The sequence below is a fragment of the Dinoponera quadriceps genome, unplaced genomic scaffold (assembly GCF_001313825.1).
Source record: "Dinoponera quadriceps isolate SergipeBrazil2010 unplaced genomic scaffold, ASM131382v1 scaffold113, whole genome shotgun sequence".
Lineage (NCBI taxonomy): Eukaryota > Metazoa > Arthropoda > Insecta > Hymenoptera > Formicidae > Dinoponera > Dinoponera quadriceps.
This window is the reverse complement of record NW_014554899.1, coordinates 2,739,308-2,765,867: the sequence shown is the minus strand read 5'-3', so window position 1 is coordinate 2,765,867 and position 26,560 is coordinate 2,739,308. Positions and strand designations below refer to the sequence as shown.

The 26,560-nt window shown below is 46.0% G+C and overlaps 1 protein-coding gene across 2 annotated transcripts in view; it reads left to right on the top strand.

The window, feature by feature from the left end:
* The window catches only part of LOC106742530 (CUGBP Elav-like family member 2), a 575,750-nt gene that overhangs the window by 57,543 nt on the left and 491,647 nt on the right, over positions 1-26,560 (top strand). For both annotated transcript variants that reach the window (XM_014615554.1, XM_014615555.1), the window contains exon 2: positions 9,964-10,236. The gene's annotated coding sequence lies outside the window, so the exon portion shown is untranslated. The remainder of the gene's footprint in view (positions 1-9,963; positions 10,237-26,560) is intronic.

The window sequence follows — 26,560 nt, the reverse complement described above, 5'->3', positions numbered from 1 at the left end:
GATAGTTAAATCGACTTTACAGCGTGATCCCCCCTTCTCTCCCCCCGCCGTTTTCCGATCCCTCCGACGTTACGTTACGCGTGTGTCCTGTACATGCACGATAAACTCGGCCGTAATGAAAGACTTTTATGCCGGGGGACATCCTAACGAAGCGGAGCCGTCGTAAACGCGCTCGCGAAGGCGTTCGTTCCGCGCCCTTACGATCTTATTCCGCTAAAGCTTCGAGTTACACGACCGTCAGAGGGTGTGACGACGTCGACGGTCTTTTTTATTTTTTTATTTTTTCCACCCGCTGAAGTCGCCGTTTTCCCACGTTTCGCTTTTACGCGAATTCGCAAAATCGCACTCTCTTTGCTCTTAGCAAAAGATTTCGAATTTAATTAAAATTAAAAGATGAGTGGTGTGAAAGCGAATTTCGATAACTTTGTTTATGCAAATTTTCAACCTCGTGAACTTCTCTGCAAAAATTTGGGAAAATTCTAACAATTTTGACATCGTGATATAAACGCACATATTTTATAACGACCGGCATGTATTTTCCGCGTTAAATACGCCAAGAAGAAGAAGAAGAAGAAGAAAAAGTTCGTCAGTCGTGTTTTCGAATCGTCGACGAAGGTAGAGAAAATCAACAGCGAGTTATAAAGTACTTTGACGTGATCGATTCGATTTTATTATTAATCTGTAATAACGGAGACACCGTGTACAGACAATTTAGGTCGCTTATACATAGTATACACAAACCTCCAGAAGGTCGAACAACGCACATGTTTATGTACGAGTCGTCGTCTAATTGTTGAAAGTCAGTCGATCGCCACGCGTCGAACAGTCAGTTGAGCTCGCACCGTGCGTATGAAGGTTAGTGAAGGATCGCTTTTGTTAGTGAACGCAGTTATTTAATATAAAGTTTGCATAATTAAGTCCGATGAGAACAGGGGCGACGGGTGATATCAGCCGCATTCGTCTCGATTTCCCATATATATTTTTATAGGGCTCGTCACACGACGAGCACAACGGTCGCGATAATATTTTTATATGATTTCGCCGCGCTTCAGCTACAGAGCGATCCGTATGTGTATATGTATGTATGTATGATTTTGCGAGAGTCACATATCATTGCTACTTAATAATTGAATGTTAATACGATTACGGGACGGTTTCGACTATCAATCATTCGACAAGCGTCAGTTTCGCGACGGTCGATAGGCTATCCGTTACCATGGGACACCGAGCAGTAAATATCGTTCGACATTAATAGGTCAAGCCATGTGACAAAATCAATTCAAGTGACATTTTGTGTTTTTCTTCTCGTTCGTTTTGGTCCCCCCCTCTTTTTCGGTACACGAGATCCACATCTAAACACGTGCGGCTTCAAAATTCTTTTCGAGTCACGAGTTGTATCCACCGCGTCGGCCCGCGAGAACGCACCGTCGTTCGCATCGTCGTCCCGTCGAGAGGCAGAAAAGGCCGTTGATTGTTCGTGACAAGGTACGCTCAGCGAGAAACGTGGTTCCAATTGAAATCTTCGACCGAACTTTCCGCGGGTCATTCGTCTTCGTCTCGGAAAAGCGCGAGTCACTCGAAACGGCATCGCGTTTCTTTCACTCTCGTCGATCGCGCGGTACGTTTGCAGCAACAAATGTTTGCGCGTCTTCTCGTAAAAGCACATGCCTTCCGCGCATCTATTCTGCATCTTAATGATGTATGTTAATTAGCGTTCGAACGACAACGACAAATCGGTCGCTAACGCGAAAGGTTAACCTTCCAATTACGTGATCTCTCAAGCTCAACTCGTACATTTCATTTCTCCAACGTTAAATACCTTTTCGCGTAATTTTGAGGACGGTTTGATTTTTCATTTCCGTTAGTAAATAAAATACCGAAGATATAAAGGCGATGTTAGCTAATCTCTTTTTCGTTGAAACTAATTAAACCCGCGTGGCAAAATTATAATAGTGACGTCTGATCGACACAATGATCGATTTCCACCGTGATAATTTACGATGTTTGCTATTATACGCGTGCGTTATTATTAATAGTTGGGAGACCGAAATATATATATGCATACATATGACGAAGTTACTATTTCAATAGGTTAAACGCGCGTTTATCGATTTCGGCATTATGCACAGTTGGCTCGCAAAATGATGCCGATTCCACGCGTCACCGAGCGTTAATCACTCCAACCTGAATAAAATTACGGGTCGTTTTGTGTGGAGCGTCCGTGCGCTGAATTGTGCACCACTAATTACCGTTGCGTTCTCGCCGTTGTTATTCAACCATGCGGCGGACGAATACGTGCATTTATCTCCCTCGTTTTAGCTTTGCGAATCTCTTACGAATAATCGCCGGGCAAAACCGTCGAATTAGAATATAAAACAAACGATGCTAAAACGAATGAAAGGAGCGATGAATTAAAACGTATTAATTAACCACTTTCTGTCCTAAATATAGATATATATTGCGAACTCGCTGTCATGTTTCATGTATTTATCCGTTCGTTATTCGCGTCATCGAGTTCTTGCTGTCTCTTTTTCTCTCTCTCTCTCTTTTTCTCTCGTGATATTAAATTAAGCTTCGCATTCTCATTGATGGACGAAGATCGATTATATATTTTATAGCCGAGAGGATATTCCAAGTATCTTTATCTTCGTTTAATACATTCATCTGCGCGTAACACCCAATCCACTCTGCATTTTCATCTGAATTGCTTCGCGTGTGCCCCGATCAATTTGTTTACGGCGATGGTAGTAGTCCCATCGGGCTGAAACGTTAGCGATTCGATAATCCCGGCATTCGCATTAGTTCTCCCGTCTAATTAGCGGAACATTTAAGTCGAGCTTCGCGGCTGCAGTCGACAATACGTCGCGCGTCTTAAGCTTTTAACGGTTTGGCGCGCGATTCTAATTTGCGGATCCTCCGCGCTCGCTGAATGACGTGCCTCGATGAATTTCGCGGCAATCAAGCTAATTTCCCCTTCGCGACTGCAACATTCTAGCATGTAACGCTAATGAGGCCTTTGCGATCTCCAGACAGCAGCGCATCAAACACGTCAGGATATGTCGCTCGCTCATTTCTTGGCATCCCGGTACTTGCCTAACAATTTTCCAACGTCTTTCAACATTCGTAACAATTGTGAGTGGGAAAATAACATTCTAAAATAAAATATGAAATCGTGGAATGGCGTAGTATATAAATCTGTAAAAAATAATCCGTAATCGGTACACGGCCAAAAATATAGGAGACTTATGAGTTACGTAAGCCCCCCTTTTCGCGATATCACGTAATCAATAATTGCTGTGTTATTCGAGTAATAAATGCATTATTAAATGGAAACCAAATGAAAGTTGAAAGTAAGTTTTGCTCGGAAATAATGAATAAGAGAAAAGACGAGCGGGGGGAAGAGAAGGCGAGGAGGAAAGGAATAAAAATTTAATGGCTTAAAATTTAAGTCCTTTTTTTATCTCTAAAAATAAGTGTACGCGAATCCGGTCAAGAGGCATAATTTGCGGAAATAATTGGATCTCTCGAACGTTAGAAAATAGAAAGATACGTAGAATATTATTGACTGTTCAGCGAAGTGGTCTAGATACTCCACTAGCCTCCGACTAATTGCATTCGAAATCCGCTTAATTTCGCTCCGCCCTGAGCGGCTCTCGGATCAATTGATTTTTATTTTCATCAATCAACCTCGTACCTCCGTCTGTCCGTTCTGGTTCACCGCGATCACCGTAAAAGTGGGGTTTAGTTTAATTAGTACAGGGACGATGCACACAGACGCGCCAAGGTGAGCAGCAACCTAACTTCTAATAGTAAATGAAAGTAACTGCAGTTAACTGTTCTGCACTGCCTCCCTCCATCCTCCCTTCTTCCCTCCCTCCCTCCTCGGTCTCTCTGCTATTTTTATCGCCTGTTCTTGGTTCGTCTCCACGTTCCCAACGCTTCCGATCATCTTTCATTTTTTAATACCTGTTAATCACTCATGACGATGTTTCGTCGCGAATACGGATGCGCACGAGTGTGATTGGCTATCAGTCAACCACGATGCAAGATTCACGGTTCAATTCGGCGGGCGATTAATGATTCGTCGACGTCATTGACTCTACCGCCTGATCGACGCGAATTAGCTTCTTCCTGGCGAGCCTCGTCATGAAATATTCCCGCGATTGGCGAACAACGTCGCATTAGAGAGCAAGCTAATACAAAATCGCCAATGCTCAGGAGACTACGGGCCGGTTGGCTTACTAGTTCGGTGTATCGCGATATTAGTAGGTCTTCTGAATAATTCATTCGGCGTTACTGTGCCATTAGTAGTATCGCGCCGCACAATTTGACGTAGACAGTCTGTTAATTTGACGCATAACAACTGAGATATTTAGCTGCATTGGTTACGCTATCATTTTGGATTCCTACCCGTTCTCTCTCTCTCTCTCTCTCTATCGCTCTATCGCTCTCTCGCTTTTTCTTTCTCGCTCTCCCTTTCGTCAATGTCAATCGTGTCGCCGTCGTGAATAAATATCGCCAATACGCGAAATGTGCGGGCAAACAGTGGCAGAATTTCAGACGATCCAATATGGCACCGTTATCAACGACCGTTTGGAAAAAAGCGAGCTATGATTCGGCAAGTTAATATTAACGCAAAACCATTTCGTGCTTTGGCTGAAACTAATTCGAGCGGAATAGAACGGAATGTAACAAAGGATATATTCGACCAACGCTATCAATCAAACCGCGCTACGGATAATAGAATATGAAACAAAAATAACATTGCGCGCACGCATAAACTAAAAAAGTCCGGAACGTGTTTTGTGCGAAAAAGAGAGGTATTTTTTTCGAATGGCCATTTACGAATACGATATTTCCAGAAGATTAAACGAGCGTCGGGAACAATCGTCGGAGGAACGCCGAAGGAAAATGCCGGGGGTCACATTTCCGCGACTGCGTGTGTATTCGTTCGTCTTTGCTCGAGCGAATCGCACGATAGATCAATATCAGGCGGGCCGCTTAAAATTCGATAAATGCGCGCTAATCCGCGAAGCAGAACGCGCACTCTGCAATCCGATCACGTCGAGATGATGCGATTCTTCCGACGATAGCGTTGACTTGTTCACGATTCAATGGGCGATAATACCACCCTTCGGCGGGACCCTCCGATGACCGCCGCCCATTGTCGCCGTTACGCGCTTACGTCTGTAATCCCATAAAATAATTCACCTCCCGCGGAAGGGTGGCGCGCCGATATTCTCCGACACGTTTCGCTCGCATCCACTATCAGACACGGCCGATCGATCTGATTGAATCGCGACTCGGACGTGTCCTTGGTGCGTTTGCGGGAACACGCACAGCGGAGGCAAATGAAATTCCCAGCCTGTCGAAAACAAGTTTTATTTCGTGGCACTTCGGTCGAGGGCGCGGAGGGGCGTTGCGGATTGTTGCGCTGGGCCAGGACGAGGGATTGCGGTCGGGGGTGCGAAGGGACGAAGCCGAGTGAAGAAGGAATGGAGAGGGCTGGTAGCTCTGCGCTTCTTTCTCTCTCTCTCTCTCTCTCTCGACGGCACTGACGACGGGCGACGAGAGTTTCCATTCTTCGGTGAAACTTCTTGGCAACTCGTTTGAACGCCACGACCAGCCTCTCCACTTTCTTCCGAGTCTTATTTTGCCCGCCGCCACCGTCGCCGCTCGCGAAACTTTTCCCGATTCCTCGGAGGTGTAACATAATATTTTCGCGGCTCGGCCGGGGACCGCAGGAACCGCGCGTTGAAATAACGCGGTTATCGAGTCTCGAGGTTTTAACGTTATCAAATTCGTTATCGCCGTGCGCTCATCGGCGTCCACGAGGTTAGAGCTCGTGACGCTTTGCTTCGCGCACCTACCGCCTTCCAAACGGTCAAGTAACGACGCGTTGATTGCCGCCTGAGATCCGTTGGTTTAACGGTGCGCTCATTGCTCGCTGCGAAAACATTATTATTTCACGCCGAGCAGTCTTCCTTGGATCGCCGGGGCAGGGGGTGGGGAGGTTGGGGGAAGCGTCTTTGCAATCTTCCGGTTGCAGGCCGTGCGATGAAAAATAAAGACGATGTTCGCCGAGAGCGGATCCCCATTAGCATTTAACGAAATCGTTACGCGATCGGGCGCCCCGGTGGAGAGAGGAGAGGAAAGGAGGAAGAGAGGCTCGGGGCTCGCGCGCCGAAATGGCGAAAGTGTGAAAACACGTTGTCGGCGGACTAATTAAATTTCTGCATTATTACGAGGACGGCCGTTTCTGCCACTCGGCGAGTTTTAATCTGGCGGAGTAATATCTTAGGCTACATTAGGTCTTACCCTCCGCGCCGCCGACTGTGCCGGGGTGGCGGAGTCGGTTGAACGGGAAGATCGGGGGCCGGCGGGGGGCGGAGGTGTGGCAGAGGCCCGGCATAAGCTGCCGTCTGCCTGCCGGCTAATCAATGATTCAACTCGCCAATTACGGAGGCGCCTCGAAAAATATCCTCTCTCCACCTTCCTCGCTCGTTCTCTCCCTCTCTCTCTCCCTCATTCTTTCTCTCTCTCTCTCTCTCTTTCTCTCTGGCACCCTTGTAGCACGCTTGAAATATTCACGGACCGTATCTCCCTTCAATTCTATCCTCTTGCCTCCGCAGTTTCGCTCGTTCTTCGACTCATCCTCGGTCCCATCGCGTCTCAACCCTTTTTAGAGCCGTTCCGCCGCCACCCTCGCTGTACTCGCCCGTGTGCCGTATCGTAATCACATCGACGTTCCTTCGTCTAATTCGCGGATCGAAACCGACGATGGCGCCGTAATTTTCTCATCGCGCGCGCGGTAACTTAGAATATATTAACTTGGCGAGTCACTTGGCGCCGGCAAACGACGCGTTCATGATTATTTCGTTGGCTCGGGATGGGTCCGTGCACGCGCGATTCCCGACGTAACGAAATTCCGCGGCGCGTCAGATTAATTTAAAAACCCGTCGGATTTCGCCGCACTCGATGTGAAGTGCAACACTTCATATTGATATCAACCGAAACATCCCTCGCCTCGCGCAGCGGGGCGAAATCTACCGGATTTTAAAATTAATTTGACGCGTCGGAATTTTGTTACATTGAATTATCTAACGGCTTTATGCAACAGCACTTACCGAGGATAATCGAGTGGAATCTCGTTACCGTGAAAATATATTATTTCTTCATTATTCCGTATTCGTTATCGCATGCGCTAGCGTTCGCTCGGTCTCTCTCGCGCGCGCGAGAGCTCATCGTGCTTAGGAATGTTAAACTGTTTCGATTACGAGAGTTTATCCGGCGCGCGGGAGCGGGAAAACCTCGTTTAGAAAAGTTCCAGCGATCCGCGAACGGCGGCGTGCCGTCTCCACGTTGCCGCCTCGCCGAAGACTATTCACTGCCATTCTTCCTCGAATTATTCTTTCGCAATTTAATCAACCGGTTATAAAAGAACTTGGCTTGACCTTACAACTTTATTTTTGCATCTCCACGGTCCGTGCGCCTCTTCTCCTCCGCTTTTCCTCCTCGGGCGCTCTAAATTAAATTTCCTTTGCCTCCGATGCCCAAGTTTCGCGGGCGGGCGAGCGGACGGGAGACGGACGAGGACGGTATGATCGTAACTAAGAGGAGAGGACTCTCGGATGCCCGAGCGAGGAGGGGAAAGGAGGGCTGGTGGAAGACGGAAGGTGGTATAGAAAGGGAAGAATGATGTAGAACTAAGGTCAGACGGGAGAGCAAAAACAGAATGTACATAAAAAATACACGGCTGCAAGCGGTAGCTGCCTCTTCGCCGTGGTCCCGACTCGCCGGCATGAAAAATTCACTAGTTGCCCCGGCTCTTATTGCAATCTTCGTTCGTTGAATTCTCGCGAAATTTAGCCACCTACAGCGGGACACAGAGCTCGCAGGGCGGACGACGACCCTCTTCTTCGACGTGTACGAGCCCTTTCTTTCTTAAGCCGTGTTTCATCTCGGAAGAAGACGATCCTCTCTCTCTCTCTTTCTCTCTCTCTTTCGCTCTGAGTGCCGCGAGTAGTATCGGAGACACAGAGAGGCTGGCATGGCTCTTTCCCTGCCTCTCTACCTCGGGGATGATTTTATTAAATTTGCTCTTATCATTCCGCTAGGCGGTAGCCTATTGGCCGAGACGACGGGCGCTGTTGCCTGGGAACGGTGCACTGCGCGGCGGTGCATTGTTCCTTTTATCGCGGGGATCCACGGCAATGATATCGAGTTGTGCATTATATGCGCGCCAGCCGGATTGCGAATTAATAGTTTATAAACATCGGGAAGAAGAGAAGCCCCGAAACAATTATTTATTTGCCTCACGTGTAATTCGAGATAAAAGCATCAACACAGAGAGCCAAATGTTATATAATATAAAATTTCGATATCTGCAATATTTGATAAAGCGGATGCAAAAAATGCACATCGCCGAAGAGTAAGTCTAGTTTGGCTAAAAGGGAGACGCAAGTAGGTCACTGAGACGTATTGCTAATATTAGAATATTGGAGCGCTATTAAAATTGCAGCCTCAAAATTATTCAAGCTCCACACTCGGAGAAGTTGCTTGCACCTTTATCCCCGACAACTTTGGTTTAACCCCCGTCTAACAAAGTTCTTCGGTTACACCTTCCGCAAGATGAGTTAAATCCAATCGGTAAAAGCATTTTGTAGTTTTTTCAATTAATTATTTTGACTAGACTTTTTATTTTCACAGTAAGTTAGAAAATATTTAAAGGTAAATAAAATATATCGCAAAATATGTCAAATATCTGAAATATAAAATGTATTGCAGTATTTATATAAGCAGAAAATTTAAAACTCATCTGTGGAACATTCAACTTATTGGTTTTCTCTAAGAAAGAATAATATAATATAATAATATAAATATGTAATAAAAAAATAAAAAGAGAAAAAAAACTTCAAAAAATGTTATTAATGTTCAATTAATGTTCAATTTACGTTGTGTGTACCAAAAACGGTACACAATGTTAAACTTGATAAAATGTGTTATAATTATTTGGTTTATAGTTTTCTATAAATTAGACTGTTATTTATTATAAAATGTTGATTGTTCAAAGTATAAAATGCACAATAGAACAAAATAAATAATTTATTCCAACACTAGAAAATTGAAAAATAACAAACAAGATATTGTATAATATAATAAAACACATTAAAGAAACTATAACTTATTAAAAAACAAATAAAATATAATTTTTTTGTACATTTTGCGTTTTTAATCGGATAGTACAGTATATTTTACTGAAATACTCTGGACACATGACACGGTTTGTTGGTACAACCCTAACAAAATGTTGTTACCATTTTGTTTGAACTCTAACATTTTCCATACATAAATTTCAGACCATAGCTTTAAAAGTGTTCCAAATATGATAAAATAGTACGAATGATTGATAAGATAAATTATTTTATTGTACTTTGTCTCTTGATGACAAAAATATTACTTGGTGTGGAGTGTACATCGAGTTCAGCGTGTATCGAAAACGGCACGCATGATACGGAATGTGTTAAATAAAAATAAGAGATAGAGAGAAAAAGAGAGAGAGGGAGAGAAAGTTACTCGTTTTTTATTGGTTATCAATAATTATAAATTATTATCATTGTTAATTTATGACCAATAATTTATTAAAAAATAAAATAAAAAGCAATCGAGAAAAGTGACATTAATAACAAGGTAGGTCGGATTCGATCGGGAAAGCGAATCGGTTTGGGGTGATTAGACATATCGGATAAGATAATACAATCCCATTTACTTTACGTTACTAGCTACTGTGAGAAAACTGACTTAAAAGACTCAACAACAATATGTTGCGCTTTACCGCGTGTGTAAAACCATTAGAATATAGCTCCGATCGGATCCTACCCAACCTTGTTAGACCAGCAACATACTTTTTGGTTAACATACTGTGTTCTTTATGGTTAACACACTTTTTCTCTTCTGTTACAGCGTTCTCCCGCTACCGTTCGTCCGACCGTGGCTTATCGTCGTCCGTTCAAACGCTCGCGATCATCGACACTCGCGATCGATAAAGCGAAAGTGTACGTGCGCGTATTCTGCCAGTGATTTCTCTCTCTCTCTCTCTCTCTCTTTTTTCCGTTCCATTCGGGTTCGCGAGTGCGCTAGCTTCCGGCTGCATCGAGGTTGCACAACAACGGAGGGACGTATCCATTGCTGGATCATCCGGACCGCCGAGGGCTCTTCTTCGTCCCGCGGTGCGAGGTAAGCAGCACGGAAATGAGCTCGGGAAGAGAGCGTAGGGTATATTTCGCGCGGGCAATGCGCGTGAAACGACTCGAGGCGTTTCTCAGAGGGTGACCGCGGGGCTAGAAGGACCGGGGAAGTGCGGGGAGTGACGGGAGGGAGAACGCCGAGGCGGCGACGGATAGTTTGCAAAAACTTGGTTAAGTCGCTTACAAAGAGGCAAAGTGACTGAGTCGGAGGTAAAGCGAAACGCCGCACTAACTTCGGAGCACTTCGTTATAAAGTTGGGGGAGTTGAATAATGTATTTTTATTATTTACCCGAAGCATGCCGCGGTGCCGGCCGCGGTGATATATCGGATNTCCTCCCCCGCGCCCCGCCGCCCCGAAAGAAATCACACCGGATCACGCCACAACTTTCCACGGCGCGGGAATATTTATACACGCCCGTACCTGAGGGCGGTGGTGATGGTGGCGGCGGTGGCTGTGGTGGTGGTGGTGGTGCTGGCGGTTCGTGCGCCGCGTACGAGGCGTGTTTATTTGCGAAGTTTCATCCCGTTGTTTGGCCGGATTATTAGCGATCTGCGTAAGCAGAATTGAATTGCCGCTGCGATGCGCGAGGGCGACGATAAAGATCGATCGCTTCCAGGAGTATTTGCAATTTCATCGTTTGTAGAACGGTGTTTGAAAACGCGGGGGATACAAATTTCTGGATCCATCCCGCGGTAAACATTTTTTATCGCTTCGGAAATATTGCGCGCATCGAGCGCTAGTTAATTTTAATTAACGTCAGTCGCTACTTTCTCCCTCGCAAACTCTACGGAACTCCATCACTGTGCGTAGAATAAGAGAGGCTTCCGAAGCCGATCAGACATGGTAAGCCGCGAAGTCCTTTGTTATTTTTATTTCCAACTTCTTTCTGTTACGCAAGCTTTCAGCCGAAGCCGTATGGTAATCGATGCCGGTCGGCCACTAATTGTGATGGACGCGCGATGCGGCCAGCGTCACGTTAATTGCAGAAATCGTTTGCACGCTGAAAAATCTTGTTAAACCCGGTTGTATTTTCGTCGTCGAATTTCGGTGGATCGACAAGTTTCCTCTCGTGACCGGCGTGACGTGTTTTTTTTATTTATTATAACGCTGGCGGAAGTATGCATCTTCTCATTTCTGTTTTTGAGACCATTTTATAAACGCTGTTAACATTGTAGAGGATCCGTTATTGGACCGAAACGTTTAGATAATGATAATATTGAGATATTCGTAACAGCCATTGTCAACCCTCTAACGACGAGATGAATTTTCAATGTATACAGGAAAGCGGGGTTTGATCCCACGCTCCGTTTTGTTCATTTTTCACGTAATCAATGTGCAAAATAGATGCAAGGAATAAATCATAATTTGAAACATTCCTTAAAAAGAAAAACAACACGTTTACAGAGAAGAAGATTTCTTTGGATTTAATAAAAACTCCTTAATTGAGATAAATTTGTCTTTTAGCATAAAGTAAAAAAAAAACGAACGTTTGTTTCAACAAACATGATCGTTTGGTTTTTTAAACAACAAATATCTTTACGTCAAATAACGTATTTCTTTTGTATTTTCATTCAAATATTACAAGGATTGTCCCAAGCAATAAATTACTTGAAAGAAGTAACATTATGTTGGAAAAATATTTAAGAACTTTTTGGTTTCAGTCGAACAATATTTCATATATAATGAAATAAATTTTTTTTTATTAAAAACGAAACATTATTTCTTCTAAATAATATGTTTTTTTCTATTAAACAATATAGCTTACTCCAGTGAAACATAAAACATTTCCATCCTAACAAAATGATATGTGATATCAAATTATGTTTACACTAAACAAACCCAAGTCAAACAAACACGTGCACTAAGTCCAAGGAAACTTCTTTCTCTGTGTGCACGCTGTAAAATAAACGAGCGTGGGGTCGCGTCCGATCTCAACTTTTCCGTCAGAGAGTTCATGTTTCAAGGATGGGTTCTGTTTAATCGCACTAATCCGTCCGTGCTTAGACTCTTACCGCCCACTCACGTTCTGTCGTATTGAATATCTAATAAACCGAGAGAGACGTTTCTTCCTTTATTTTTGATTTATTCACTATTTCAGGCTACCGCAAATCTCACCGCGTCGCATCGTATTGTGTACGAAATCGCGCGGGCCGATTCGGATCTCCATTTCGACGGGCTCTCTCGCACGGGTCTACGAGACGGTAATTAATTTTCGAATCTTGACGCGGGGAGATACGTCTCGCCACACACGCTGAAGCGCGCGATACGCGTGCATGAAAGATCGAGCGCAGCCGGTGCTGCGCCGTTAAGTAGTCGAAGCGTGGAGAGTACCGCCCGCTCGATAATGCATCATCGCGTTGCACTATTTCACGGGGAAATGCGCCGGCACGTTTGTCGACTGCTGGGAGAGGCCCGTGCGATTACGATTGCCCGCTCGCTCGCTCACGCGACGTACGCTCGGCCGCGAGGACGTAAATCTTTGAGGTGCGACGCGGAGTTAAGAGGCCGGCTGAGCCGGCGGAGAGTGCGTTCGGTGGCCGTCGCAGAAGGACGAAGCCAAGTTATGCTCTAATTTATGGCGCGGAGCACGGACCGAGCCGCGGAGTTTGTCTCGCGGAGGCGGCCGGGGATTTAAGCCCGATTGCAGTTGACGCCCCGGTCCTGCCCCCGCACTTTTGTCCTTCGTTCTCCTAACGACTTTAGTTAGTTATTCGCCGCGGGCTGCGGAACAGTCAACGCGCTCGCCAAGTTAGTTCGCCTCGCTTCGCCGCGCGCGCCGGAAGTTGCGCGGGGCCATCGCGCGTGTTCGGAGGACAGGCGCGACAAAACGTCTCGTGTAACACGGCGCCGCGGAGCGACTTCGCTTCTGTGCGCTTCCGCGAACTCGCCGCGGAAGCGTCGTGTTCTGATTTCGTCGCGGCGAAATATGAAACAAGCGTGTGGAAATCTCCCGATCTTTTCCCCACTTGTTGTCGGATTCCGATGGGATTTTCCAGTCAGATTTTAGCGATAACTGCGGAAATCTGACTGGATCCCCGCTTCGATTTCTATACGGGAACCGATATCTGAGAGGCAGATTTTTCGACTTCGTCGAAATGATCGATTGGCCGGCCCGAGCCAGCCAGCCGCGGAAAAGCGCTGCTCATCGCACAAATGGGCGATCTAAGTTGCGTGACACTATTCACGAGCTCGACGGATGGAACCTCGTGCGATAATGCACGCGTGTAATTTGAAGAAATGCAGCCGGGCTCCCCGGAAATATTCGACGTTTGAGGGAGGCGCGTTTTTCCTGCGAGTCCGGCAGCCGTGCGTTACTTTCCGCGGCGCCCCTCGCGCGCGCGCGCGTTCGCTGCTGCGTGTACGGCATCTCTATAGCGCAAACGAAATGGAATTTTAAAAATTGAATCGCCGAGACTTGCGCTTTACGCCAGCGGCGTATTACAAAAGCGCGGGGGCAATTTCATTCATACGTAATAAGACGGGCGCATCTGGCGCCACGCAACGTGTAACGGATGCCTCGTCATCGCTTTTCGGAAAGGCCGAGGCTGTTTTCGATATTAAGGCATTTCGCGTTATTTATAAACCATCTCCCGTGTGTCCCTTCCTTTCGGCCCTTCTGCCGCACGCTCTCTCTCTCTCTCTCTCTCCTTTTCTCTCTTTCTCCCGTCTTCTCTCCGGCACCCAGGTTGAGAACAAGCGTATTAGATATTCCGTTATAAAGAGGCTGGCGTAATACCGTACGGCCAGCACGCCGAGTGGGCGAAACAGTGCGGCAGGGGGAGGGGGGAAGCTGGAACAAGGGGGTTTGTGCGAGAGCGGTTGTGAGGTCTGCAACGAAAATTAGCATTTTTTCCATGCGGCCGACCTGCGTAGCTAATATCGCGGATATAAAGAGGCGAGCGAGTGGTGGCTGGAGGGGATTTGCAGCGAAGGGGACAGAGAGGGAGGGGGGGGAGGGGGGAGGTCGGGAGGTGGCCTGAAAAAAAGCAGGCGTATTTGCTGCGGAAAGATTAACGTGTAACGAGCTACCGTGAACAAGCTGACGTTAAAGCTTTTTGCATAAACGCATGCCCGGTTTTTGATCGCGTTCACGCTTCGCCGGTGTCCATAGACGTGGGACCTGTGATCGCTTCATTGTGCCTCCTACGATAATGCACGACTGTAGGCGGAGGGCAAGGTAGGGTTGCGTATCGATTTTCGCCGGAAACGACGTCGAGAGCGACGCTGGCCGATCGGCCGCACGTTTCGCAATTTAAAAATTGCAAATACACTCTTAATATAGGAGGAAGGGGCTCCTGTGTTAAGGCTTTAATTGGTTCGCGCGCTTTGTGTGGGACGAGGGGGAAATTCGTTTACAGAGTTTGTTCGTAATGTAAAACAGAATGAACGCAAGAAAATCCGGGCAGGAATGTACGCAGTTTTTCCAGGCACCCATCCGGTTACTATCTAATATTAATGCATTCCCATTAGTTGTAACAATATTCCGTAAGAAATGGACAAGAACTTGATAGGATTTCATTCAGGATTATTTCTAGAGGAAAATTGCACATTTCATAAGCAGCAGGTTATTAATCAATTGAGTAGTTTTTTGTCTATTTACTGTTTTCGTTCGGTAAAAAGGCCCAAATTTTGTGTGTTTTTTGCGCGCAGTAACTGCAGGAAAAGCGTCACATCTTGATTGGGATCCCAGGTAGTTTTACTCCTACAGTTAAGAGACGGAAGAGTTAATGAACTGTTCAGTAACTGCTCAAAAGATGTATGAAATTTCTGCCAGGGGAAGAAGGGCGTGATCAGTTGCGAGATTTGTTTGAGTCTTTTCGATCGAATTCCAATGTTGATCGTTGCAACATTGATAAACACCGAATCCCTTGGTAAGATTAACATATAACAATGTATTTTATCGGTTAGAAATCCAATTGATATTTTCTCGTCAGCGGCGGCTCTCTAATCTTTCGGCTCCTAAATATATTATTTGCGCAATCATCGGCAAACTCGCCGCGTATTTTTCAATTTCCGCGCTTTAAGGCCGCTCGTCGCCGCGGGAAGAATACAAACATCCGTATGTTACACCTGTTTTCTTTTATCCTCGGAAATGTCTGAGCTTTCCGGGAACGTTCCGCGTTATATTTGAAATCGTCTCTCAAGTATAATGCGCGGAAGTACGTACAAAGCGTGCGTGTGCATGCAATTCTCTCATGCATGTATCGATCGCCGGGGCATTCGAACATTCGGTTTACAGATTTTTCCATCGTGTTATCTTTACGATCGCGTTGATTATTTGCCGATAGAAGCAAGTATCCTTCTTTTTAACGAATCAAATATTTTTCTTTATCTTTTTAGTATTTATCTAAAAACGAGCACGGGGAAAGCAATTTTGCTGGAAGAGCAAATTATTTGTCGATATAATGACATCGGGAAAATTTGTTAAGAATATTAATTTTTGGTTACGCCAACTGAACTTCATCGCTACAACGTTTTGCTGCAACAACAAATAATTTTTTCCGTGTAACAAATCTTTCTGTTGTCGCTATATTAAGGAACTATTCGTTGTCCCAGCGAAATGTTTTTCTCCATAAACATTGACGACTGTTCGGTCGTCAACAAAACGATTTCGAACAGGTCAATGCCGATCTTTCGTAGCTATCGCTTGTATCTCGTCTATTCCGCGCGAGACTAGCAGCGGCGAAGATCATGTTATTCATGTGTCATTGCGCGCGAATCAGTCGTCAATCGTGCGGCAACAATGAACACGTGTTCCTTGAGCGGTGAACAGCCGGTATTAGCTCACCGCTAGTAATCAGCGGAATCGGAAGTAGTCCGACACGCGTTCGAAATCATGTCGGCAAGTCCGCGGGCTATTTGTCAGATTAACGTAATACGCTCTTTAACGCTCGAAATTCGACGCGTTTCTCGTCGATACCGGCCGCGATGATGACGGTGAAATATTGACGTAGCGGCGCGGGGCCGATGTATCATGTTCATTTCGTGAAAACCATCTCATACGCCGAAATGGCATGTCGAGTGACGAATTGCAAAACTAGATAAACGCTTCGCACGAACGCATCGAACGCGCGCGGACGCGCTCCCCTGTGAATACGCGCGGCCGCAACATTTACTATCGGCCGGCGTTTAATAATTGATTAATCGGATGATTACGGGACGGATCGAATGATAATGGTGCATTATTTAGGGTAATCAACCTACATTATTGAGTGTCTGGCGAAATGTGGTTAACGCCATGCATGTTTCAAAGGCGCGACGTAGATCCGCAGTTGGCGTAAAATACGGTTATATCTCGCGCTCCTGTACGTATGTGTGTGCGTGTATGTGTGTGTGTACATGTGTTAACAGTGTACCGATTAAGATTTACATTTATACCTTTCAACGTCGCGACTGTAATCACCGAAATGCGTGTCGCGTTAATATCCCAGAATTGCTCACGATTGCGCTCTAGTGCTGCTTTTCTCGCCTTTTTAAATTCAAAGAACCGTTGACCGTGGAAGAAGCGCCTTCGTACTTTCATTTTGAAATCGTCTATAAATTCACGAGGTGCGCATTTCCATGCGCTCTCTCTCTCTCCCTCTCTTTCTCTTTTTTTCTTTCTTTCTTTCTCTTTCGTTCTTTCCCCCCCTTTTTTTTTTTGAAACACCGGTTCCGTGAGACCGCTTACGGCGGATAATGTTATTAAGCAATTTCGCAAAATCGCCGCTGCGTCGCGGGAGCAACAATAGGAAACGGTAATATTCGCGGCGATCTCATGCACAATGCATTTTTCTCTCGTAATTTTCTTTACCGGCAGTTTACACTTCTGAACTTTCGCACTTGAGCGCGTAAAAATTATCGCCCGGCCCCTCGGTGCGCTCGCGCTTTCGCCACCCCCCCCCCTTTCCTGTGTCGCTTAACTAAAAAATTCCATCTCTGACCGACGCGACGAGCGGGAACTCGTCGTCTCGGCTTAACGCGAAAATTTCTCCGGCGACACGGGATAAAGTTTGCGACACCTTTTAACCCCCGGCGACTCCCACAGCGCGGCCCGCCGGGCGGCCGCGGTAAGCCTGTTATTCGGCTACGTGCGGTTTAAAAGCGACCGCTGAACCGGATCGCCCATTCGTACATGCATTGTGCGCGCGGAGTAGGCGTACGTAGGCGAGCGTACGTGTGGATCATACGTTTCCTATTGTCCCGGTCCCTTGTCACTCCGCGTTATATCCCTTGATACCTGTGGGAAGGCACAAATGCTCCCGAAGAACACCTCGATCTACGTAACCGTCCGCACGACGTTCTACGTGCCAGTGTGGAAGGCGTCCATCAAGCACGTTCGCAGACATACGGCAACCTACTTTTGCCGGCAGGTCCCACTTCGCCTACTCCTCCCACTTCTCTTCCTCCTCGTCGTCGGACCGACCGGCGAATCGAGAGGTTATCGCTAGTTCTCGCCGAGCGTGTATACCGCGCGTCGAAATGCGCTCCCGAATATCCGCGCGACCAGCCTGTCGCTCTCGCGAGCATCGGAAATTCAAAGTAACGCGAATGAAAGCGCCGTCGTGGATCTTGCGTGTCGGGATCGTTAGCGTTCCTTCTTGAACGGAGGTTCGCGAATGGCGAATTGGCCGGATCGAATCAACGGCGAACGTAACGCGAGAAATAAATTTGGGTATACGAAGACTTGATGGCGCCTCGTAGCTGGAGCCTTTCTAAATTCGATGTTATCGGTCCGCAGGAGCGGTCGTTTGTTCGAAACTCGCCGCTTCGCTTGGTCGCCCTGGGGTGTTGCAACCATTTTACGGTGAATCGCGGCGATCTTTCACCCTGCCGTTTGTAAAAAATTGCTGATATAAACTGGACGATATATTATCGGCCGGCCCGAGCGACGTTAGATTCTCCACTTGACCGGTAACTCAATTCGATCAGAATCTGTCACGCGGACGCTACTTGGAACGATCTATCTGAATCGAATTTTGGTTCTATGTTGATACTGCAAATTTCGAATTTGAAAACTCAATGGGATTTGGATTTTCCTACGTAAGGTTTAAAAAAGGATTTATATTTGAAAATTATTTTAATTATTTAATATTCCATTATATATCGCAACATTCTACCTGCACTTAATCGTTATTTCTAATTACAAGTAACGTATTAATTGTAAAATTTATTCATCCACGCAGGTGGAATTTTCCGATAAGTAAAAATGAAATAATTTAATAAAAATTAATGGATAAATGTAATTAATGGGTAAATTGAACAACAAATTGTTCTTTCTCATTGTTATATTCTTTTCTCTTCCTTGTTATATTCTTATTGAAAATTTTACTGACAATTTTCCAATAAGATAATATAGGATTTAGAGACTCAAAAGAGACGAAAGGGAAGCAATTGTAAACTTCGTCCCAGATTTTCGCTACATTCAGCACACAATGGATAGAATATCAAGGTAATCGAATATTAAATAATCCTTAACCAATTAATCCATAAGTAAGTTCTCCTTTTCTTTATCTCATGATCTAGAATGGAGAAGAACTAATAAGTATAAACGCCTATTTATACAAACATTAAATAGGACTATCTGTAACCTGCATATTTTTATATCTCGATATTCTCTATTAAGCTTTCAAGTTCGGCGGAATTTGCGGAGTTAACGGAGAAACAATATTTCAATTTGTGAAAAATTAATGAACAAAAATAGGATATTTTTAGGAAATAATAAATTGGTTTATATTCATATGAGGAGAATTACTTTCGCTATCGACTTTCATATGCGATTTATATATTGAATGATTGATGATACTTCCATTATTACTCGGTGCGACTCTTTTCACCGTACCATTTTAGTCCGTCGAACGTACGAAATATAAACGAGCGATTGATCGATCCATCTTTTGTTCACCGCAATGACACTCTTTTCTGAATTCTCGGTGCTCTCGTTGCAGAGCGGAAACTGAAACTCTTCTCGCGGATTAATCGCTAAATACTGAAGCTTCTTTACATCCTTCGTGAATTCACAATGTGAACTCTAGATAGCTATATTTTTAGATTCGCATCTAAACACTCGGTGGAGTAGTTACGTGTAATTTTAACATGCCATAGAAATGAACTGGCTCGGTAAAGTTTTCCGGTACGTTGCAACGGTAGTTCCGGAACCGGGTCACGAAGCCGAATTACCCTACATCTCAACTCGTTAGAAATATGAAATATATGAACGTAGGGCCGTTTCGCTTCTCAATTTTGTCTTGCGGTTCCGCGAGCTCCCTTTCGAGCGATTCCTCCCACGCTCTTCCCACCCTACCGAAATCCGACCACTTTCTGGCTGCGATCTCCTTTCTCCGGAGTCCATTGGTGCACCGCATTGTTTTCATTTGGCGGTGTATCGATTGGTGGTGGTGGGCTGATGACGGTCGCGCGCGATTCGTATCGGCAAGTGTGATAAAGTCGGCACGCGTGCAGCGACTTTGTTGTGTGCGAGAGTGATAAATTAGTCGGGCCTTCATAAACATTTCACAGCTGCTGCCGACACCCAGAGTCCACCCCAAACTTCCCCCATCGGCGCGCACCTCCATGTTGCAACCGCCGAGTGTGCGCACCCTTTTATGCATCGCGTGTATTATCCCGCGTCGCGGATCGGACAGAGAGGGAGAGGACGCGGACACACTCTCGATATTTTATAACCGCGGCGTTGACTGGCGCCGGCGAATTTTTTTCCGGACGGTCCCTGAAGGGCAAACTGCTCATTTTCGCCGCATGATCAACGCACGTGTAATTTATTGACTGGAAGATTGGAGGTTCACTTCCGTCGCTGCCGCCGATGCTTATCGATCGTTCCGCGCTGATGCGAGAGCGCATCGATGTGTATTCGACGGCTTCGTTTTCCGGGTCTTCCTCGAAGAAGGACTATGTTCCCGTCGCTACAGAGGCGAGCTCAGGATTATCAGTCTAACCGAAGTTCCGCGACTGTCAGTCGTCTCGCGGACTATACGAGCTCATTGAAGCACGCTTGAACACGTCCGATTGTACGAACTAGATTGAAGCGAGTCGCAATGATCCGCTTAGGTAATTAACTCTGATTAGCGCGATCTTCTGTACGATGTATACTGGAACTTTGGCTATGATGCGCGTGAATTCGAGGGAATGAAAGAAAGGAAGTGTAATTGATAAGAATTAGATCTAACCGATATTGACGTGACCTAATTAATCGACCGAATCGTTCCGTTTTCGGATCATTCATTTAATTGCGACAGATAATAAAGACTGAGGTCGATGAAAAATTCAATTCGGTCCGAGCCCACTCGGCGCGTTTGATTTTACTCTTTCACGACGAAATGAATTTCGCACTGTCGCGCGAATAACATCCCGAGACGTCGGGAATTATCGAGATCCGCGTGAAATTAAGCGCGACACGACGGGAGAAAGTTCAACGCCAATTAACGGGCATGCCGATGGTAGGAAATTGCGTTGGGAATTAGTTAATCGTGAGTGGAGCGTTTTACAAACATTTCTTGATCCCTGGGGCTCCGTAACGGACGACATCGAGATACGCTACTGGCCAGCCGGGCTGGGATTAAGCCCGTTTTCCTCGGCTGTTAATGGTGGAAAAAGGATGGAGTTGCGTGGGTGGGAAGGAAGGATACGCGAGGGGGTTGAAAACGGCGCGGTGGCTCGGGGAGGGGGGGAGAAAGAGAGAGAGAGAGAGAGAGAGAAAGGGAGAAAGGCGGATACTTTGTCGTTCGAATTGGAGGCGAAAGTTCTGTTAGAACCAGGTCGTAATTCTCGCCGGCCGTCTGCAAAGGGACCAAAGAAAACGGCTAGTTCGCAAACGGGAAAGAACGAAGGGTGACGGTAACCTGACTCTCCAACACGTTCCACGTAACGAACTGTAAATCGTGTTTATTCTCCACGATTTACCTTCTGCGAATAGTAATTATGCTGATATGACGGGAAAACGTATGCCGGCGCAAGGAAGACCTGTGCGCGTTTTTTAACCGCGATTCTACTGGTGGATCGGATTTCCCATCCGGGAGAAATTTCAAAGCTCAGTTCTACGAAAACGATATAGGGATATGTAAATTCAACGGGGGCGTTTGCATTTGTTTAACAAGAACGCCGTGTTTTTCTACTTCTCTCGGCTCTATGATATTTAAGTTTGAAGGGGATTTAGCTAATTGAAACTTATATCATTCGTATATACTCACTATTGTATTATTGCGGCCGTCTTGTGCCCACACTGAGATGGCGGGAACTTATATCGTTTCAATATGAATCGATGGCTCCTTGTTTATATACATTTGCATTTTGCCAGAGAAAGATCAAATATTGATCAAATAGAAGAAGAGTGATTATCTCGACCACCCCCTTTGACAGAGTTGTTTATGAAAAAACAACAGAGAGAACTTGTCCCAAAAATTGTTACACTTCTTCACTCACTCGCGTACGCGTCCAAGTGATAAATAAATAAACATATTTACACAAAATGCAAACGTTTCACGGATTACAAATTACAATATTCTTCTTCCTTTCACTCTTTATGAAATTCCACGTTTGCTTACAAAATCCGTCCAACAAATTTTCTTTACTCTTTTCTATAAACAACTCGTTAATAACGCTTGTAAATGTTAAAAATAACACGTTTTATACTTCAGTGTCGATTAACGTATTATGGATGTTAATTTTGTCTTAATTTTCGACGTAATATTTGTGTTAATTTTCAACATATTCACTACGTGTTAAATTAACGCAGAAATTTATGCGGACCGTTTGGAACGTTACGAAACGTGTTAAATTTAACACAAAATTTGTTTACCGTGTATGGACAAGGAACTATCGATTTATATTGAAACGATACAAGTTCCCGTCACCCCGGTATGGGCACAACACGCAAGAATCGCAAGAATATATTATACAATTTGAAGAAACGGCTTTACGGTTGCTTTTATGGTATACGTGGTAATCACAAAAGTTAGACGAACTCGCAGCATAACGTTCACGTTCTCGGGTCGTCTTTATTTGCGAGAGAATAATCGGGGAAAACGAAAGTCGACGCGATGGGGTATAACGAGGGTGGCCAAAACAATGTTCTTAAACCACCCTTGTTCCGGACCGGAATCCTAGCCACATCCTCCTCCGCCCGGGTCCAACACGGGCCTTCCCGCACATGCACGCTGAACGCTTCCGAACACGCATGCGGTTCCCCCCCTTCCCCGTATCCGCGTGAAGCTGCAGTAGTCTACACACCAAAATATAATCCGGTAGATCGTAATAGGCATGATATTAAATTTAGTTCGTCCGGAAACTCGGCAGTAAGCACACGGCCCGAGCATTAACTTAAACGCCACTGTTAAGCCGCATAATTAATTATCCTCGGTTTGCTTCGTGTACTTCCGTGGCCAATCGTCCACTTCGCTAATTACGATACTATAATCAGACGTGAATCCGCGACTCGGCGAAAGGAAACTGCTTTGGAATTCCACGAATGCATCCTTGACTCTCTTTCCCTCGATCTAACGCGGCTGCTAATGTAGCTTCGTGCAGAGTTTACACTGCCGTGCACGAATGATCGTGTTATCCGTTCTCGAAACTCGAATACACCGGAAATAGATTGCCGGATAATTATTTCTATTTCTTTAATTGCGTCTCGGTACTCTCCAGCTGTCGAGCGAACCGGCACGAATCATATTGTACAAATTCGCGCGCGCGATAAGTGCATAAAACACTTTTCTCGTAAGAGACGCACCGGGTCTAACAAAGTTTGCCACGGTTGCTTAAAGCAACGGAGAGAAGGGAGTCTTCGGCGGAGTACGGAAGACAGGAAGCGAGAGGGTACGTCTGTCGCGGACTACTTTATCAAATCATTCCAGTGACAGCCGTAGGTCGCCTCGACAAGTAATTCAGGAACCCGCTCGTTTTCGCTCGTTCGTTCGCTTCCTCCTTTCGGCAAAATCGCTACTTTCACCCTCGTCTGCCACTCCATCCGTTCGTTCCTCCCTCACGCGCGTCCGTACGCGAGAGTAGTCCCAGGGTCTCAAAGTCGGCGGCCCGGCATCTGCCGCGGGGGCGAAGGCGTTTCTTCCCTCTCCCTCTTTCGCACGATATTCCGACAAGTTTCTTAAGTACGAGCTTGCACCGAAGCTCGGCGGGCAGAGCCGCGTCGATGCTTTTAGAAGATTAATTTGTACACTGCTGTTCCGCCCTGAAGCGCCGATAAGAATAGGCGTCGTCTACCGGCAATACCGAAAAGTTCCCTCCGGAAGCGTCGTCGCTCGGCGATTCGCCGAGTTTTTGCTCGCTTTGTGCGAATCTCCTCGAGCATCCTCGCGCGAGGGAACATCCTCTCTCCGCAGCTTGGAATCTGACAAATCGCCTCTTTCTTAATCCTCGATCAGAAGCCGTGTAAGAAACTATACCAGCGACTACAGTCGTCGCGATCCGCGGTACACGGCCGCGCTTCCCGGTTATTTCCGCGCGCTTCCACGGCAAGTACCTATTGTCGTGGCGCGTGGAAAATCGCCAAGTGGAAAATTCAATCGGTCCTTCTCTCCACGGGAAAGAGAAATTCTCTCGCAACGTCGTAACGCGAGTCTCTCTATTCGGGAGATTCGCTCGAGTCCCGATATTTCGCGCTTCGAAAACGAAACGAGAGAGAGAGAGAGAGAGAGAGAGATATTCACGACGATGGGGTTTATTTTTTAACGTTCGCTCGCTCCTCGCGAGGGGAGAAACTTATCCGTGCGAAGGAATTTTCGACGCGCCGTTATTTCCGCGCGTTACACTTCCGCGGGTGCTGCGGCTCGCGGGAGAATTCCGGGGAAGCGTTACGGCGCTCTTACAACGTGTTACCGTCCGCGAAGTGACAAGGGACACGTTTCCCTTGGATTTTGGGTCGCTCTAAGATGTCTCGTGAACGGCACCTCGGAGGCCAGTAGTACTAACCTGTTCTTGCCCGGCCTCTTTCCGAGTGCCCTAAAGTGACTTAACTTACGCCGATCCGCCGAAAGCCACGCTCCCGAAACGGGGGCGTTCTCTAACCGTAGTTTTAACGACGATTACGTGTTCTTCTGACAGTTTACGCCCCCGGATATTACATAATGCTGCGAACGGCACAGTGCGCGGCCGTTGCGCGCCGGTTATAACGGCGATACTCGTGCAATTCGCTTCGGTGGGTTCAATTGTTGCGGGAGTTTCGGCCGTCTCCGGTCGCGCATTTGCGCTCCGTGCTTTTGCGTAAGTTAAAATCGTTATTCGAAGGGCGAAAGGAAGAAAACGGCCGGTATCAATTATGACTCGAGCATGACGCACCGCGGATGCGTTAATGGGTTCAGGCATTTTAAAGACCCTCTTAATTCCGTCCGGGTGGCCGTCGTTCTCGTTCTTTTATATTGACAGTATCGATCAGAAATTCGACGTAAGCTCCTTAACGTACGAGATGGGTCTGCTTTCAATTAGCTTCAACAGGGCTAGACCGAGCTTTTCAAAGTCTTAACTTCGGGAAAGCGATATTTCAGTCCCGACAATATTCTCGGGACACTCCGATGCGGCGATCCCTTTATTATCTTCTCCTCGCTCGTTAGAAAATGGACAACGCGCGAAATGGGCGTGAAAGTTGCCAAAGCGGGACGAGCTGTCGCGCGTGTAAACCGGTTTTATTTCGGCGGCGGTATCGCGTTCGAAGACCGCGTTACGTACCGGCGGGGATATTATCGCGATGTCTAATTCCGGTGCGACCATTAAAACTCGCCGTGGCGTGGAATCGCGGTTTTCCGCGGGACTGAGATCGCGAACGACCTACTTCACGTCGTTCCGCCGGTTATTTATGACTTTCGGCCGAGAGAGCAATCGCGCGTTAATCAAGTTTACGTACGCTCGCGTATATTATTCGCGTCAATACGATTCGGGGGATGCTCGCGAGAGTATCGTCGTGTTACGGTCGGTGAATCCCGTCGGCCTACGACAGACTTTACGGCGGTTGTCGAAAGTGCGTTAAAACGCGTGTTATTAAAGATATATTTAGACGAGAGCAACAGCGAGATGCAATTTGCCGTGTCGGCGACGGCGGATTTGACAGGCTCGGGCGGGCGTAAATTTCGTCGACGATGGCCGGTTTCGCGATCCGGTTGTCCGAATTGCGTCTCGAGATCCCGCAGCGGGGAGGAGTGAGCGTCGACAACGTAAAAAGTTAGCCGACGTCGGGTTGCCGCGCGAGCGAACCTCCGTAGCCGCTATCGCGACTATCGCGATCAACCTATAACGCGGAGTCGCCTGTTCGCTTTAATCTCACTGAAAATCCAATTAAACTACTTTGCGATTGCGGCGCGTCCCAGCAGCGTGCCGGTTTCCGACATGCACGAAATTCGTAACTCGCGCTCGGTAACTTGTTTGCCTCGGCTTTTGGTCGCCTACGCGCGCTCTATTACGCCGAAATATACCGCTGCCCGAAACGTCAGGCTTCTCTACAAATTGATACCGGACAATGTTTGTATCCTAACAACGACGTTGATGCTGTCGATACGTCCTGCCCGCCCGGCGCTGCGGCCTTCGTCAAATCGGTCAATACGGTGCTTGATAAATTGCGCGATAAAAAGCTTTACCGTCACGCGTTGATTACTCCTTCGACGTTTTTCAAATGGAAACCTCACGTAGTCGATGTAGTCGTCAATTAAAGGCATCTTTGCGCCTAACCGCTTGGCTGAAAAGAAGAAGGACGGTTGAGCTTAACTAAAGCTTTTCGACGTCGTGTATCTTAAAGTTTCTTTAATAAGGGAATGCTCTAATTAACGACGGTGTTCTGATTTGTGGCAATAGCATCTGTTGTCTTTAATATGTTGGATAACGCAACTTTATATTTATCCTAAAATATATATTTTCACTCTCAATGTTATAGCAAATAGCACAAGTATGAATTCTGAGTGGTAGACTGTCATGTTTAAGTCAGTAATAGATAGGGGCGTTCATGTTTTTGCACTAATTTGCGATATTCGATTAATGATTTTTGCCTGTCAGTAATAGTGTATGTTCGTCATCTGTCAGTAATATAAGCATAAAATCAAACATTTCGCTAAATGGCACTTCCGTCACTTTTCAGGGGATATTATAAATTAATTAAAATCTTATCATAAATTCAAGAAATACAATACAATCAGAACCTAAAATATTCAAACTTCGAGCGAAATAAATTTTATATATTTCACTTAGCATGTACATTACTAATTTATTAATTCATTATCGCGATGAAGTTACTTTGTCACTAACATGGAACATTCACCTTATCGCGCAATGACATTCATCGAAAATGTTAAGTATTTTGTTTACATGCACGTTCTCGAAGAT